Here is a 13317-nt window from a genome sequence, read left to right as displayed (position 1 = left end):
ATTCAGATGAAGACTGAGCTGCAAGTCTGCTAATATATGTACAGGGGGCCTTCTTCCAGTTGGAGTATGTTCTTTGGTTGCTGGACCAGTCTCTCAAAGCTCCAGGGGTTCAGGTTATTGACTCTTTTGGTCTTCTTGTGGGGTTCCCATCCCTTTCAGGGTCTTCAACTCTTCCATAAGAGTCCCAACCTCTGTCCAATGTTTGGCTGTGGGTATCTGCATCTGTTTCAGTCAGCTGCTTCGTAGAGCCTCTCAGAGGACACTTATGCTAAGCTCCTGTCTGCAAGCCTAACGGAGTAGCCTTAATGATGTCAGGGACTGGTGCTTGCCCGTGGGATAGATTGCAAGTTGGGCTGGTTATTGATCATTTCTTCAGTCTCTGCTCCATGTTTGTTCCTGCATTTCTTTTAGACAGGACAAAGTTGGGGTTGAAAAGTTTTGTGGGTGGATTGCTGTCCTTATCCTTCCACTGGGGGTCCTGGAGCCAGGCTTTTTCATGTGGGTTTTGGAGATCAAATTTAGGTCTTTCTCCAGGTTGTGGTATTGGCTTAAAAGAAAGAAAGACAGAGAGAGAGAGAGAGAGAGAGAGAGAGAGAGAGAGAGAGAGAGAGAGAGAGAAGAAAGGAAGGGAGAAAGAAATCAAAGAATGGAAGGGAAATGTATGAGTTCATTGAGTAAGTGAGCACCTTTAGTTATGGCAACCTCACAGGGTGCTTCAGAGGGTATCTCAGAGTGTGTCTTTTTTTTTTTTCTTTTCCTTTGGAGAGAAAGGTGATTTTATTAAAAAAGAAAAACAACAAAAAGGAGATGGGACCAGAGTACAGGTTAGTCCATCTAGAGCACAGGTTAGTCCATCCTGGTAGTGATTTTGTCTTTCTCAATTATGTGGACAACGATCATGATGTGTCCCAGTCCACAGCATTCAGCTTGACCTGGGAAAATGGTTTCAAACAGGTACTCTGGATCCATGTCGGGCTTCCAGAGAGACTCACACATCCCATACATTTGTTCAGAGCAGGTACCACTGACTACAAAGTCATCAATCACCATGGGGCAGCCAATGAGGTCCAGAGACCAAATGAAGGGCTTAGAAGTCTTCGGGTCCAGGCCAGCAATGACAGGTTCTGTGTAGTAGGGACCAAACCATTTCTCATACAAGAGGTTGGCCACCGTGCTCATGAGGGTGTAAGGCTTGATCTGCTGACCTTCCGTCAGCTCATACAGGTTCAGTTGGAACTTGAGATGCTGGGCAACTGTCTGGACGTCAGTGGCCAGGCTGGCCAGGCCTATGGAGAGCCCGTCACCCATGGGAAAGATTTTCTGGAAGTCCGTGGTCACCATCTGGGCCTGGATCCCGAAACGCCTGTCTGCAGTGATGGCTACACAGTTCTTTCCCTTTATGGCCATGAAGGCCCCGCCCCTCCATTATAGAACATAATAGACATGACTGTGATGTATTGGGAGCAGGACCACCACTGAGTTGCCTGCAAACAGGCTCTGGGTTTCTTAGGGTCGACGCTGTCAGAGTGTGTCTTAATTAGGGTTTAATTGCTGGGAAGAGACACCATGATCAAGGCAACTCTTGTAAAGGACAACATTTAATCGGGGCTGGCTTACGGTTTCAGAGGGTTAGTCCAGTATCATCATGGCAGGAAGCAGGGGAGCCTGCAGGCAGACATGGTGCTGGAGGGGCCGAGTTCTACATCTTGATTCAAAAGCAGACAGAAGGAGACTGTCTTCTGTAGGCAACTAGGCTGAGGCTCTGGATCACACTGGTCAGACTTGAGCATACACACACACACACACACACACACACACACACACACACACACACACACGAGAGACCTCAAAGCCTGGCCTCCACAATAACACACTTCCTCTAACAAGGCCACACCTCCTTCGATAAGGCCACACCTCCTTCAATAAGGCCACACCTCCTTCAATAAGGCCACACCTCCTAATAGTGCCACTTTTCATGGGCCTACCACATTCAAACCCTCATGGTGGGCAAATGGGTTTCTTTAGTAAATGCTTCTTAGCTGCCAACTGGTTGTGAGTTCCCTTTCCAGTCAGTCAGCTGCATCCTCAGCCTACTGGGATGCTCGCAAATGTTTCTTAACTGACTGGTGATCTTCAAACAGTTCAATGAGACTTGGATGACCCAGCTTCTGGTTGGGTCCAGTATCCTGACCTTGAGCCCGCTGCTGCTCTGAAGGTCGTGAGGAAGGCACCTCCCACCCCCTGCCACTTGAAGACCCAAATACGGGAACTGGCTGCACTTTAAAAAAAACCAAACAAACAAAAAAAACCTTACAAGATTGACTCTGCAACTTCCAAAATATTCTTCTATTCTTTGCCGAGCCAAGTTTCTGATCTGCTAGCAGCTTACTCCTCCTGACCTAGAAGCTGCCAATGCCCCAGGGAAGGAGGCTGTCTAAACTTCCTCCTGTTTACTGACCTCCCACTTCCGCCCATCACTGCTGGGAGCCTACCTCTTCCCAGGAGCCTTCCTGCACTAGGCTCCAGCAGGTTTCTGGACAGAACTTCAGCTTGGCAGATGCGAGGCCTGAGCTGGAGTACCGCCAAGGGTAGCTATGAATGTTGGCATGAGGCTTAAATCCACACCGGACTCCCTCCTGCAGGCCCCGCCCCGTCCCGCCCGCCCTCTGCAGTGGGCCCAACTTAGCCTTTCCCTCCCTGCGCTGGCCAAGGCAGTATAGGGGATTTGTGGTCAATGCTGTGCACAGACATCTGGGATTTGGGTACTGAACACTCAGCCCCGTGGACAAGGACTTTGGGAAGGCTGAGTGTCGACTGGAAGTCAGGTTTCCTTTTGCACATAGGATTGTCTGATCCACCACCGTATATACCCTGTTTAAGAAATTCCAGAGCTCCCGCCCCCTCCTTTCTGTATGTTTGAACGAAAGTGAGAGCCTGTCTGATTGCCCAGACCGGGGTGTGAGTTGGGCCAAGAACTCCCTCGTAGATACTCGATACAGTGACAACATGCTTCCGGAAGCTACTTGAAACCTTGACTCATCTTCTTTAACGCAGTTTTGTCATTCATTGGTTACAAAAGTATGCAGACCTACTGTGCACTGGGGAACCCAATGGATGTTAAGGGAATAATGCATCTGCCTTTGTTATCCTTGGGGTCTCTAGAGGTCAGTAATGAATAACATGCTTCGTGGATGCGATAGGAATGGAACACAGTAGAGAAACTCCCAGTGCGGACCGGGGGAAAGTTCCAGAAGACTTGCCATGTAAGCAGACGCTGCAAGATGCTGACACAGGTAGGGAGGGTCAAAAGATGCTGGCACTGACAAGTCACCTTGAGCCACTATGTATATCTGTCATCCAGGCATAGTGTGGCATCCTGATGTATTAGGTCAGGTCCTGACCTATGTGTAGGTGACACCAGATGCAAGGAAAGAAGGAAAGACATCGGCCCATCAGCCTTTTCTCCCCGCCTCCTCTCTCTTTCTTTCTATTACGGCATCTCCTCATCAGCACACTCTCAGAATGGGATGCCAGGGACGGGCTATGGCTCAGTTGGTAAAGCTCTTGCCAAGCATGCACAAATCCCTGGGTTCGATCCCTAGCATCCCATAAAACCATTTAAAGTGAATAGTGCCTTGGTAGTCTCAGAGCTTGGGAAATAGAGGCAGGGGGATTAGAATGTCAAGAATCTCAACTATGCAGGGAGGTTCGAGGCCAATCTGGTATACATGAGACTCTACTGGGGAGGAGGATTCCAATGTATTACGTCCTTATTGCTATGCCTGTGTAAGGGTTTGTGTAAGGGTTTGTGCTTTGTAGAATCTAGGCTATTGATTCTGTAGAGTCAAGACTTGTTCACTGTCTTATGGTTCACTTATGACTCCCAAGGCAAAACTCTAAATGGAACCCTCCAAGGTCAGCTTTCATAAGCTGCAATTTCCAGACACCAAAATAAACTTCTTAGAGGACAAATGCCTGAGAAACCCATGCCAATGGCTGGAGAGCTGGCTCTGTGGTTAAGAATGTCCACTGCTCTTTCAGAAGACCCTAGTTTAGTTCCCCACAACCACCTATAACTCCTCCTTCAGGGGATCTGATGCTGTCTTCTGTCCTCCTTGGGCATCTTTACTCGTGGTGTGAGGATACACACACAGACACACACACACAGATACTGTCACACACAGACACACACACAGACATACTCACAGTCACACATATAGACACACAGACACATACATAGACACACACATAGACACACACAGACAGACACACACAGACACACACAGATACACACAGACACACACAGACACATACACAGTCACATACAGTCTCACACAGTTATATACAGAGACACACATAGACATACATATAGACACAGACATACACACAGTCACACACAGTCACACAGACACACAGACATACACATAGACACACACACAGACACACACACAGTCACACACAGTCACACACAGACACACAGATAGACACACAGACATACAGATAGACACACACACAGACATACACATAGACACATACACAGACACACATACAGACACACACACATACAGACACACACACAGTCATATGCACAGACACACACAGACACACACAGGGTCACACACAGACACACACACAAACACACACACAGCCACACACAGCCACACACAGCCACATACACACACACACACACACACTCAGAAAAAAAAATTAAAAAAACAGTTTTAAAAACCTGTGCCAAGGCCAGGCAGACAAGAAAACATTGCCTCCTATTTTATGTACATGCAAACAGAGAAGCCAGAGACTTTGGAAAATTTAGTTATACCTCTGTTATTGCAGGTGAATTGTGTAGGCATTGTCTTCCTGTTATCTGCCAGGTGCTAAGTGCTTACTGAATGACCTCATTGCCACACGACTGCATAGGGAATATTAGATTAAAGAACTTGTCTAGTGCCCGAAGTTGAAAAGGCAAGGGAAAGGTTACAGGACACCTCACGTTGGCCCTTGGCAGCTCCTAACCATGTCTCGGTCCTTGGTTCTCATTGGCTTGGGGCTCAGAGTACAGTACACTGGAAGGGGGAGGGAGGGAGGGAGGGAGGGAGGGAGAGAGAGAGAGAGAGAGAGAGAGAGAGAGAGAGAGAGAGAGAGAGAGAGATCTGTGGGAATTGGGATGTCATAGCCAAATGTCTAGGGAAGTCAGGGTGCTGCCCAGAGATGTCCATCAGGACTTTTCTGGTCCAGGGAGACCTGGGGATTAGGGAGGGAGAGGAGGAGGAGGGAAGATGGGAGGAAGCAGCCTGGTTTCAGAGAGTACACTTCCAGTCCTTAAGCAAATCCTAAGAGGAAGGAGGGAACACATGTCATGGCCATGGCAGATAATCCCGCCTTCCTCCTTCTTTGCAGCTAACCTGGCGATATGAGATGGGGAGGGCCTGCAGACTTGATACTCGTATATGGAATGTCAGATGGTAATTTTTCAACTCCTGAAAGAGATAAGAAATGACAAGACATAGACCTGGTTGATGCAGCTTTGGAGCAGTTTTGGAAGTTGCCTCATCTGACCATGATAAGAAACACACTGACTTCTCTTTGTAAAAAGATGGCGTGTTCCCACAGTGCAGGGGATGGTGTCTGGGTTTGTGTGCCTATCCTTGTGTACCTCGCTGGCATGTGCCTGTGTGTTTGCCTGTGCACGTGCTCCTAGGTTCTCTGCAGTGTCGGTAAAACACAATGTCCTAGTTGCTTTGGAGGCAGCATTCCGGTCCTGTCACAACTGGGGATAAGGAGGTGCAGAGGCTGTGACCTGACCTGTGGCCTTTGATTCTCCAAGGATGGAGAGGCTGTCCTGCCCCTGGTTCCTTCAGTATGGACTGTTGTCTCTTCAGGGAGCATGTGGGAGAAGGGGCTGAGGAAAGATCTTCCTCAGGGACATTAAGAAAGCCTTGTTAGGAAGAGCATCCATTGGCTTGGGGAGATGCTTTAGGAATCTTACTTTTCACCATCTGCCTCCCTTTGCTGGAGACCTTTCCAGAGAAGGTACCTACTAGGACACAGTGGTACCTCTCTCCACATTCTAGGGAGAATCCTATATTGGCTTTATTTACTTAATTTTATTGATTGGATTGATGGTTTGGGGGGTGCTATGTATATGACTCAGCAAACTAGCATCGACTTGTAGTGCAGCCTCTGTAGTGATTTTCCATAAAAGAAATGTCGGTACCCCTAGTCGGTGCTGGGGAGCAGTATCAGTATCACAAGGTCTCTAAAGGATCAAGGATTGGAATCAATAGAATGAATATGGATCAAACTGAGAACTTTTTAGATCGGATGGCACCATACCATGTGTGGAGGGAGTTCAACAATGTCTCACACTGGAGAAGCCAAGAAGACGCTTGTGGCTCAGTCCCTGAGGCTGGATGTCTCCTCAGTCCTCATCGGGCACTGAGGGCCCGGGGGGATTCCTGAAGAGCCTCTGGGCTTCTGGCTATGCTAGAAACCAGAAGCTGTTTCTAATAACCTGCAAGGGGATGCATCTGCTACAGGAGGGATGAAGTTGTCATAACAGTGAAGGTAAGGGGGCTAGAGAGATGCCTTCATGGCCAAGAGCACTGACCGCTCTCACAAAGGGCCCGGGTTTGATTCCCAGCACTTACATGGAAGCTCATAACTATCTATAAGTCCAGTTCCAGGGGATCTAGCGTTCTGGACTCCAAGGGCATGAGGGGCACAGACACACAATCAGAGCACAAACACACAGACAGGCATACAGAAGAAAAGAAGAGAAGAGAAGAGAAGAGAAGAGAAGAGAAGAGAAGAGAAGAGAAGAGAAGAGAAGAGAAGAGCTCAAAACAAGAATATCAATAATGAAGGTAAACAGGCAAAAAAAAAAAAAAAAAAAAAAAAGCAAAGTCTCCTCCTTCCATCTCCCTTACGGTTGAGCCTCCACAGAAAGCCCTCACCCATATTTAAGGCAGGTCTTCTGCCTTCTAATGATCCAAACAAAAAAATTCCCCACACGAGTGCCCAGGCTTGCCTTTTGATTGGTTCCAGAAGCAGTCACATGGACAGCCAGAATTAATCATCATGAGTACGGGGCTTCTGTCCTGTGTTTTGTGACTCTTGCAGGGCAACTGTGACAGCGCCACAAGGGGACGTTTGGCCAGAGGCATGCCTAGTGGGAATGTGCATGGTCCCTGTTCTATGCTGTGTTCTACTGTGCCTTCCCTGCTGTCATTCCTCAACTGACGGCGTTAGATCATTTGAGAAATCCAGGAGCTAGGCAAGGAAGATGTGGGCGAAAACATCTGCTCTGTGTTCTGGAAGAATCCACAGAGGGTGGGGAAGCTGTTGAATTTTTGATATGATTGCAATGAGCTGTGACTAGTTCTTAGAGGAGAGGAACACAAGGGATCTTGGTGGCCTGAAGACAGGTCGAATCCAGTCAATGGATTGTCTGGCTCTCGCTTCTGTCAAAAAAAAAAAAAAAAAAAAAAAAAAAAAAAAAAAAAAGAGCCATGCCTCTGTTGAAGGTGTGAGTTCTACAAGGATGACTGATGAGAGCTTCCTGATTGTGGAGAGTTGGAATGTTGCAGCTCCAGAGCCAAATTATCTTGGGCCATCTTTAGAATGGCTGTCAAGGAGACATAATTTTAGCTTTTAAAAAATATTTTTGATTGAGAATTTCATACATGTATGCTTTGATCAAGTAAGTCCTCCTTCTTCATCACTACGATTACCGCCAAAATTTCATGTGTTCTCTGATAACTTTTTGTAAATGTATGGAATCTACTTAGTGCTTTTGGTATGTGCATGACTGTGGGTCCGTCTACCAGAGCATGGGTAGCCTCTCAGAATCTGCAGCCCTGAAAAATGTTGGCTTTTTCTGTTCAACCAGCTATCAATTGCCAATAGCTCCTGAGCTAGGAGTGGGACTTCCTGATATTCTCTCCTCCTCCACGCTGAGATTTTGTCTGGCTTGATCTTGCTGTCATCAGCTCATGTGTACAACTACAGCGTTACAGTCAGACATCACTGTTTCTGTGATGTGTTCTTTCACCGCTGGCTCTTCCCTCTTCTGTAGTGATCCCCAAACCTTGGGAGGAGCACTCCGTCGTGTCTTATTTTGTGCTCACTGACCAGTTGTGGGTCCGTGCTAACCTCCCTCTACGGCAAGAAGAAGCATCTCTGATGAGGTTTGAGATACACACTAGTCTATGGCCATGATGCTGATGAAGAGTTGATCTAAGACGGTGCCTATTCAGTGGAATTTTAGCTTTAAGAGTGGATAGATTTGTTTGGTTTGGGGGAAAGAGCTTATGCAATCTGGGAATGATAGCCAAGCATAGGGAGCCTGTTTTCTGACTTTCACAAACAAACCCACAGCCAGAGGGACCCCACATTCCTCAACCTTTCTCTTGACACCTAAGCTATTTTCTCTGCATCATTGTATTAGTCAGGGTTTCTCTTGCTACAACATGACCAAAAAGCAAGTTGGGGAGGAAAGGGTTTATTGAACTTAACGCTTCCACATCATAGCTCACCATGGACGGAAGTCAGGACAGGAACTTAAATAGGGCAGGACCCTGGAGGCAGGAGCTGATGCAGAGGCCATGGAGAAGTGCTGTTTACTGACTTGCTTCCCATGGCTTGCTTAACCTGCTTTCTTATAAAACCCAGGATCCCCACCAGCCCAGGGATGGCATCAACCACAATGGTCTGGCCCTCCCCAATTGATCACTAATTAAGAAAATGCCCTACATCCAGATTTTATGGAGACATTTTCCGAGTTGACATTTCTTCCTTTCAAATAATTATAGCTTGTATCAAATTGACAAAACTACCCAGAAAATCCTCTATATCCATTGTCTCTTATCTGCTGAACTCATATTTACCCTGTGAGGGACACTTGAGGCTTTAAGCGATGAGTGACTGTCAAGGTTTAGATAGCTTGTTTGGGTGGGAAAGCAGGTGCTTAACCCAGAGAGTTTGGCTACCGAGCCTGGTTTCTACTATAAATTACATCTATCTTTCTATCATCTACGTATCTATGTATCCATGTATATATATCCATGTATGTATGTATATGTATATTATGTATATGTATGTATCATCTATTTTTATCTTATCTATCATCTATCAACAATCTATCTATCTATCTATCTATCTATCTATCTATCTATCATCTATTTTGTGTGTGTCTCTCCATACATGTGTGAAGGTCAGAGGACAACTTGGTAGATTCTGTTTTTTTCTTTTTCCTTCCACTATTTGAGTCCTGGGGATCAAACTTGACCATCAGGGTTAGTGGCAAGCACCTGAACCTGCTGAACCATCCCCTCTGACTGAGAACCTGGTTACTTACTGTTTTGCTGCATGAAGTTGGTGTCTATTAGGAGAGAAATATATTGTTCCTTTTCTAGTTTGATCAGTTCTCTCTTGGATTCCAGGCATGTATTGGCTCCTTTAATAGCTAGTTTCTAATCTCTAATGAAAATGTGTCTCTTGGAAACATTCTCTTCTGAGGAGAGATGGCTCAGTTGTTGCTGTTCTTCAGGAAAACCCAAGTTTGCTTCCTAGAAATGACATCAGACAGCTCACAGCAACCTGTGATTCTAACACAATATACACACACAGACACACACACAGACACACAGACACACACACAGAGTCACACAGAGACACACACAGAGACACACACAGACACAGACACACACACACACACAATAGACACAGACACAGACACACAGGCACACACACACACAGACACACACACAGACACACACAGAGAGATGATTCCATCTTCTGGCTTCTTAGGTCACTGCATATACATAGTACTTATACACACAAACAGACACACATACACATTAACACAAGATAACTTTAAAGTTTTCTCTGATATTGGCCATAATCTCTGAGGACGTTCTTGTGCTTGAAGGTGGTGTATACGGAATTAGGAGAACAAGCCATTCTTGAGGGGCCTTATTTGTTATGGTAGAAACTGGCTTAAGGGAATTATTTCTTGTGTGCACTGTGCTTGGGAGTACACTCACACAGTCCAATTTGCAACTGGAAGTAATTTGTTATAGAGAATAAGAACCTTTGTCCCCACCATATGCATCATGGGGGAAGGACCAATGGTAATGGTAGTGATTTTCATGCACACAGAAGTTATTTTAGGTTGTGCAATTTGTCTGTCCCCTGATGTTTCAGTCTAACTGGTACTCGGGAGCATGGAAAGCCCTTTACAAATTTTATTTTTGATCCTTTGTTAACTTCCCATTATGAACCACCAATCTACCCCTCTCCCTTTCCCTTCATATTTGCCCTCCACCCTTGCAACCTCTCAACCAAAAGAAATTAAGTAAGATAAGATAAAATTCTTGTGACAGAAGCTGCAGTGTGTCACAGCGTGTCCCGCAGTATACCCCTTGGTCCACACAACTTTCCTTGCAAATAAATGTTCATTGCAATGAGTCTGTTTTAAGGCCTCTGGCTTTTGCTACACTATCAATACTGGACCCTCACCAGGAATCCTCTCAGATATCCTGTCCTTGCCCTGTGGCATGGAGATCCTGCAGTTCTGGATCTGCAGGTCCAGCCCTTTCATTCGCTCCAACAGATCGCATAGATGGAGGAGATGTTGGAGTGGGCCAACTCAAAGCCCTGGATTTGGGTCTGGGAGGTAGCTGAGTTGGTCAGCTCGCCAACTTTCCTGCGTCCACACTACCATGGATAGCTCTCCAGCACTGTTCCAGCTAGCTCACCCAAAGCAGCAGCCAGCAAGGGGACAGGGTGAGCTCTCCTGCTTTTATGTCCTTGGGCTGGCTCACCTGGGATTTTGCCACCAGGCCGGGCTCTACTGCGCTGCCCAGGCGAAGTGCAGGGCCTGTTCAGTTGATGAGGTGTGGGAGTCAGCTCTCCAGTTCTTATGACCTTGGGGTCAGCTCTGCTGCCTGCTGTGGGCAGTGAGGGGTAAGCGGGGAGGGCATCCCACCCCATAGCAGACTAGGGGCTAGGCTAGCTTGGCCAGGGTCACACTTTAGAGAATGCCTCACCTGCTTCCCTGCTTTTCCCCACCCTGCCTTTCCCTTTAAGGTCGGCCCCATTGTGCTGCCTACAAGGGGCAGAGCCAGCTCTCCTAAGTATGGTGGCTGGCAAGGGGTGGGGCCAGCTCAGCACAGTGCCTCTGGCAGTAGAGTCATACTTCAACACCAACCCTGGCTAGCATAGGACCACAGACATAGACATCACCCTCCACCCCCTCCACTCACAGCAGCATGAAACTGGATGTCTCCATGACCTCAGGTAGTAGCTTAGGCCCCTCAGATCATCATGTCATGCCCACCTGAGACAGCACAGACCTCAGATAGCACATAGTCCCTGGTGGTAGCCCGGATCACAGACATCTGCTTGGCCTTTGGTGGTAATTCAGGCCACAGGCATTGACTCAGACTTCAGCTGCAGTAGAGCCATGGATGCCAATATGGCCCTTGGTGGCAGCCCAGGGTAGGACCTCACCATGGCCTTCTTATATCTGACTGTTCCTCACTGATGATGAGTCTCCAGTTCCTCCTTTTACCACAGTGTATGAATGTCTTGGCTTTGCTTTCTCTTTCATCTCTCCACTGAGTGCTCCATCTTTCCCATCTCTCCATGACACATTCGTTCATTGTCGTGGCGCCCTCGGAAGGTGCTTGGTTGTCTTTCTTCTTGATGTAAATTTCTGAAGCACTTGTAACTCCAAAGCCTGGCTTTCATGGAAGTGGGAATTTAGAGTGTCTCTCTTATGCATGCTATTCTTAAAGATTTATTTATAGTATCTTAAAAACGTGTATATGTACATGTCCGTGTGGGTCATGTGTGTGTGAGTACAGTGTCCGTGGCATCCAGGAGAGAAAATTGGGCAGCTCACAACCACCTGTAACTCCAAATCCAGAGCATCTGACATCCTCTTCTGGTCTTTAAGAGCACCCGAACTCACCTGTATGCACACACACACTTCAAAAACAGAGTACAGTGGCACTTCAACTGTAATCCTGTGGGAAGGTAATGGCCCAGGATTAACAGAGGAAGGGTTGAGGAGAGATTCAACCCAGGATACCTCAGATGAGGGCGGCAGGTGTTGGCTCCCTCCCTTTTCCCAATTTTGTGCCATAAAGTCAGCTCACCATCAACCCTAGTAAGAATTACTACCTCCGTGACAGGTATTGGGCTTCACTCCTTGTTTGACCTTATAAGGTTTATCCCCTGGATCCCCACCTCCTGAGTATTCAGATGAAGTCACCCAACACTGCCCTGGCCAGTTGTACCTTGCCACACAAATCTTGTCTCAGAGACTCTGGCTACCTTCCCAGGGGCATAAATACCCTCCCCCCTCAAATAAACAAACCAGTTCTCTGAAGCTGTTCCTGGGTGTGTACTCTTTGCTCAAGAATCCACCAAAGCCCTGCATTACACCCACCCACCATTGTAACCTTCCCTTCCTCCAGCCCAGCCCAGTATGTGATGAGCTGGCTATTTCCAAGCCTGAGGGGGGAGAAGTGGACACAGAGAAGCATAATCCCAGCACTTGGGAAGTCGAGGCAGGATGATCAGAGGTTCAAGGCTATCTTTGATTATATAGTGAGCTTGAGGCCAGCATCTGGGCAACACAGTACCATATCTCATGGTATTTGAAGTAACAGATGCATCCTTAGGGAAAGTGTTAGTGCTTTCTGTTGCTTTGATAGAACGCCATGATCAAAGGAACTCAGAGGATGTCCTAGTTAGGGTTTCTATTGCTGAGATAAACACCATGACCAAAAACAACTTGGGAAGGAAAGGGTTTGTTTGGCTTACACTTCACGTTACTGTTCATCATTGAGGGAAGTCAGAACAGGAACTCAAACAGAGCAGAAACCTGGGGACAGGAACTGATGCAGAGGCCATGGAGGGGGGTGGTGCTTACTGGTTTGCTGGAGCAGGAAGCTGAGAAATCACATCTTCAGCCACAAACAAGAGGTAGAGAGGGAGACCAGGAAGTGGGCGAGGCTATAAGCTCTCATACCCTACCCCACTGATTTACTTTCTCCAGCAAGGCTCCACCTCAAAAGGGTTCTACAACTTCCCCAGAGAGTCAAACCAACATGAGTCTATGGGGACATTGCTCATTTAAATCACTGCAGTGGGATTGCTATCCGTCTAGACGTTAACCTCTGTGAAGCTCAATTTTGAGAAAAAAAATCGTCTGTAAACCTAGCCCTAAGGTTAATTTGATCCAATTATTGGAAGATCAATAGATAACAGTCTCTGAAAGTTCTGGAATATACCTCCTTCCATACC

The 13317-nt window shown here is 47.0% G+C and overlaps 1 pseudogene; it reads right to left on the bottom strand.

Moving 5' to 3' along the window:
- Positions 1–846: 846 nt before the first annotated feature.
- Positions 847–10603, bottom strand: LOC117722987 (proteasome subunit beta type-3 pseudogene; annotated as a pseudogene).
- Positions 10604–13317: the final 2714 nt, after the last annotated feature.

Source organism: Arvicanthis niloticus, chromosome 18, assembly GCF_011762505.2.
Source record: "Arvicanthis niloticus isolate mArvNil1 chromosome 18, mArvNil1.pat.X, whole genome shotgun sequence".
NCBI classification, from domain to species: domain Eukaryota; kingdom Metazoa; phylum Chordata; class Mammalia; order Rodentia; family Muridae; genus Arvicanthis; species Arvicanthis niloticus.
The sequence above is the reverse complement of the archived record's forward strand: the minus strand, read 5'-3'. Positions and strand labels throughout refer to the sequence as shown.